Below are 5,872 nucleotides of genomic sequence, written 5' to 3'. Positions count from 1 at the left end.
TGTTTGCTCTATATTATAAACTCATGAAGTTGACAAAGCTAAAACTTCTGAATAAGCTAGCTGCACCAACAAGGAAAAGAAATTATAATTAATTAAACCTACTGAGAGAAAGACCTACTGAGAGAAACTTAATTACTACAGTAAGTATCATTCTCGTAAGTAGATTTTCTTATTAGGTCTTCTTTTTCTCCCTTCTATGTTCTTTTTCTTCTTTATGCTTGTATTCATGACAGAGGCAGATGCGGATCCAGGATTTGAAGGTTATGGGGGGCGTGAGCGGACTGCTCAACCAATGACCCCATCTGACTTTTGATCTTAAGGATTTCAAGTAAAATATATGATCGTTTCAACAAATATACACATATATCTAAAAAATTTGATGAAGTTAACCAGGTCCAATAACCACTCTACTCTAAACATAGGTCCGCCTCTGGACAGAGATGGAGATGTTCTAAATGATAATAAAACATAGCATCTTGCTTCATATGATAACATTGTGTGGCTTTTACATGTCTTTTGTGTACTTAATTAAAGAATATAGCATGTAGACATATGTGAAGAAGATTAAGCTACTAGCTAGAGTGGAGCTTGAGAATGATATGGGAAGAAATTTACCAAAGGCTACCAAGATTTACATTTCTTTTCCATCTTTGCAATTCCTAAAGCAAAAGTAGGCAAGCATTGGTTAATGAAAGAGAAGAAGAAAGAGGAATGATGGAGAGAGTAAGATAGCTTGTAGAAGTAGTAGTACTAGCAAATAGAGCAGCTGGTTTTATGGGAAGTGAATGGATGGGAAGGACTTCTACTTGTGCCACTTCACGTGATATCAGCTGACAGATTGACCACTATAATACTTTTATCTTCTTTGCAAAGCCCTTATAATCATACAGTAACCATGAACTGCCCTAAGCGCTTAGTTCAAGTGGCAAAGGTTAAGGAATTTGTGACTTAGGTCACAATTTAAACTTTGAAGCCCGGCACCATGTGAACTAAGTCCGAAATTCATTTGGAGAAGAATAGATAGGCGGATCTATTATATATCCCCGAGGTTCGGAAGCTACGACTGGTCCTAAGGACTGACCCTAGACCGATTTCTTGGTCATAAAAAAGAGAGAGAATATTAACAATGATTTTTGCTCCTTTATTTGTTTATATGCTTTTATCTTATTCTAACGATGAACAGGGCTCACCCTTATCGTGGAAAGAGTCTAGAGGTGGAGCCAGGATTTGAAGCTTATGAGCTCTAAATTATTATTTTGTACCTATTAAATAAATTTTTTAAGACAAATATAATGTTTGGGCCAAAGTTAGTGGGTTCGGGTGAACCCCTATCTTGTACATTATCTCCGCTCCTAAATGTGTCCATGTACCACCAAGGTTTATAGCTTAGTGATATTAGTGAGAGTATCTAACTAAATACGTGTGGATTCAATACTCACTTGCATTTTCTTGATCCCTATGTGCAAAGGAAATTCTTTGTTGAAAAAGGTGCCTATGTACAACCTTGCCAAGGACAATTATTACAATTGAGGAGATAATATAAACCAAAGTAGTGTAGATAAATAAGACCTCAGGCTTTGATTTGTAGGGAGTGAAAAGAGAGAAGGCCTTTGGTTTATCGAAGCTGCAGGGCAAATGCAACTTTTGACTTGGGTCCTCAATCCATGTCACTTTCGTTATAAAGAGAAACACACACTCTCTCTCTCTCACAACACAAATCTTTTTCCAAGTCTATGTTGCTGATGTGAGAGTTAAAGCTTATATGCTAATTAATTAGATGTTTGAAGACATGTGGAGTAAGCTTGTTAGAGAGGTTTATCATTATTCTCACTACCCTAGCTCTTTCCTCCCCTCAATTCTCTCCTGACAGACTTCTTTTCGCATACATACTAAAGTTTGTTTTGTGCTTGTACTTGCCACTCATGATGTTCACAACCCCTCCATTGAAACCCTAGCTTGGGCCTTCTGTCCTTCTTCTTGCCATTTGTTATTTAAAAATATAAATACCCCATCAGTCCCAATTGTGGCATAATTTGGTTTTGGAGATTCAAACTTCTTAATTTGACCGTAAATTCGGATATAGAATATTTAAGTTTAAATACATATGTGGAGATTACGTAAAAAGTACTATAAGTCACTCTAGTTAATAACTCAAAACATATAAGAGGCATATGAAAAAATCGTGATAATAAAAAACTCATTTGGCTCTCGAAATTCGAAAATTGCCACATAAATTGGGACTAATGAGGTATAATTACTAGCTTCATTCAATTCTAATAGCACTAGTCATAAGAATTATTTGACTAAAATACTCTTTTTATCTTCCAAAAATGTGTATAACTATCCGGGGAGTAGTATAGTTTATAGATTCAGCCGAGCTAGTAGCGGACTCAGGTCATTTATAAGGAGATTCAAAATATTAAAAAGTGAATACACAAACAAACCAGGGGAATACAATAGATCTACTATATATACATAAAAAAATAATTCTAACCTTGCATACATAATGTAATTTTCCGGCTAGAGGGGTTCCCTTGCACTCCCTGGTTCCGCCCCTGAACCCATTAGCTTTTGTTCAAATAGAGCATGTGCAGCTCACGTGTATTAGTTAGTTAGAATGTTAGTTACAGCTGTTAGGTAGTTAATGACAACTGTTAATGAGCTGTGTTAGTTTGATAAGTTAATTAGCGGTAGTTAGTGGTTATTATATATGTACAGTGTTAACTACTGAATGAGCTAATGGAGCAATTGTCATTTCCAAAGTGCCCCCCCCCCTCTCTCTCTCTCTCTCTCTCTCTTCTGACTCCATTAACGGGCAAGGTGAAAGCTTCAATCCTTGCATTTCACCATTGTATCAGAGCGGGAGTAATTGATTCTACACATCACATCTTTGTTTAGGCTGAAATTCATTTTTTTTCAATTTGATCAATTGTTGTTCGATTACTCTGGAAATGGCAGAAACTTCGATTGGTCACACACATCCTTTATACCTAGGTCCATCTGACACTCCAAGCTCAGTTTCTATACTAGTGAAACTCATTGGATCAGACAATTATGGGCTATGGAGCAGGTCGATGAGGATCGCACTTTTTGGATAAGGAAGCTAGGGTTCGTTACTGGCACATGCAAGAATGATCTGTACAAAATAGCTGAATTGCAGGAACAATGGGAAACTTGCAATACGGTGGTGCTGTCATGGATCATGATATATCAATGTGTGTGCAGAACTCCTAGGTGGTATCGTCTATGCATCAGATGCACATCTCGTTTGGGAAGATCTGCAAGAGAGATTTGACAAGGTCAATCGAGTAAGGATTTTTCAGTTACATCGTGAAATTGCAGCATTATCACAAGGAACTAGCTCAGTTTCAGTCTATTTCTCGAAATTGAAGGAGCTCTGGCATGAATATGATGTTTTAGCCCCATTCTCTAACTGTGGATGTCCAAAACCAAAGGAAAATGATGCATCAGCAGCGAGTAATGCAGTTCCTAACTGGCTTGAATGATTTGTATGATCAAACGCAGGCAAATCCTGATGAAGACCACTGCACCAAACCTCAATCAAGCATATGCTATAATTGTACAAGATGAGAGTCAACAAACAGTTGGTGCAAATATTATGACTGATAAGGCAGATGCTATGGCAATGCAAGCAAGAAGAGGTAGAGGATTTCGAGGAAGGAAGCAATTTATGCAATGTGAGCACTGTCACATGAGGAACCACGCCAAAGAAAATTGCTACAAACTCATTGGCTACCCATCTGATTTTGATCAAAGGAAAAAAACTGGTGCTGGAACTCATAGTTATGGTCAAGGAAAACCAGACAGCTGGAAGAGGGGGTCACTTGTTGTTGTGAATCATGCAAATGTAGGCTCATCTTCTCAAGCAGCTGAGGGTGGACAACACATGAAGCCTGCTGACAGAGGACATTACTTCACTGATGAGCAATATAGCCAGATACTCAGCCTTCTCAGCAAGGACTCTGGGGAATGTCAAGCAAATACAACAGGTAAGGTCATTAGCCTAATGTCTAAATTTGATCAAAAGGACAAAGAATTGTTTGTTGACTCAGGGGCAACCCATCACATTACTTCTAGTCTAGAACTGCTTGAAAATACCAAGAGCATAGATAGGTTCATCAGAGATAAGGTACACTTACCTACAGGGGAGAAAGCTAATATTACTCACATTGGTATTGCTGGACTATTTGAAAAGGAAGTAATCAAAAATGTGCTTTATGTACCTAATTTTAGGTTTAACCAATTATCAGTTTCAAAGCTAACCAAGGCAATATCTTGCAATGTCAATTTTTTCCCTGACTTCTGTGTATTTCAGTATCTTTAGAATGGTAAGGTGAAGGGGATTGGTAAAGAAAATGGAGGATTGTATGTGCTCAAAGGTGGTAGATTGGCTAATAGAATAAAGGCAATAAATGCAGTGAGCAGAGTGGTTGAAGGAGATAGCAACCTGTGGCATAAGAGGCTAGGTCATCCTTCACTATCTGTCATGAAGAATATGAGAGCCCTACATATTAATACTAGTGGTTTAGCACAGAATACCTGTTTTGTATGCCCATTGGCAAAGCAGACAAGGTTGAAGTTTCCTCTTAGTGACTCTGGATCTAATTTTTTGTTTCACCTTGTACACATGGACTTGTGGGGACCTTATAAAATTCCAACTTTTGATAGAAAATACTATTTCCTTACAATTGTGGATGATCACTCTATGTACACATGGATATATTTTCTACAGCTGAAATCTGAGGTCATAGTTGTGATGAAACAGTTTCTAACCATGAATTAGAACATGTTTGGAACTCTAGTCAAGCTTACTTGATCAGATAATAGGACCGAGTTTTTCAATACTTAGTGTGCAGAATTGCTAAATAGCCTTGGCATAATCCATCAAAGCAGTTGTGCCTATATCCCTCAATAGAATGGCATAGTTGAGAGAAAATATAGGCATATTTTGAATATTGCTAGAGCATTGAAGCTTCAAGGATCAATACCTATCAAGTATTGGGGCATTTGTGTGAAGAGTGCAGTATACTTGATCAACAAAATGCCTTCTAATGTTCTAGGGGGCAAGACACCTTTTGAGCTATTATACCACAAGAAGGCATCACTGGTTCATTTGAGAGTACTGGGATGTTTGTGCTTTACAACGGTCTTGCCCAAGGGAGAAAAGATAGCATAAAGGGCAAGGATGTCTGTCTTCATGGGGTATTCAGAGACACAAAAGGGCTATATACTCCTAGACCTAAAAACCAAACAATTTTTCACATGTAGAGATGTGATATTCAGAGAGTCAATGTTTCCTTTTGCTCATAAAATAGTGATACTTGGCCACAGATTGGAGACACTCATCAGGAGTTGAATTCTCAAGTGTGTTCTCCCCTATACATTGAGACTATGGAGATGAGATCCACAACTAGAACTCAAAATATGCCAGCTGAGGGAGAAGACTCAATCCATCATGAGGAAGTAGTTCAAACTGATCTGCAGGCTCATGAGTTGCAAGGCGCATTAGTGAATGAGGAAGAAACTCACGATGGAACATAAACTGATGTCCCACCTGCGGCTCAAGGAAGTGAAGAATATCAAGGAAGCCCACAGCAAACTACAAGTGCACAACATGTTCTAGAATATGATAATGCAAATGCAGAACCACAATGTGGTAGAAAATCCATCAGACAGTCCAAAGAGCCAATTTGGATGAAAGATTATGTCATCAGCAAGAAGTCCAACACCTGTAGTTATCCACTTTCAAACTATTTGGCCTATGATAAGACTACTCCTAGCTGTCAATGCTATCTATCAAAGTTCTCTCAACTAGTAGCCACAAACATTCAAAGAAGCAGTACAGGATATT

The sequence above is a fragment of the Nicotiana attenuata genome, unplaced genomic scaffold (assembly GCF_001879085.1).
Source record: "Nicotiana attenuata strain UT unplaced genomic scaffold, NIATTr2, whole genome shotgun sequence".
In the NCBI taxonomy this organism is placed as follows: Eukaryota; Viridiplantae; Streptophyta; class Magnoliopsida; order Solanales; family Solanaceae; genus Nicotiana; species Nicotiana attenuata.
This window is presented reverse-complemented; position numbering follows the sequence as displayed.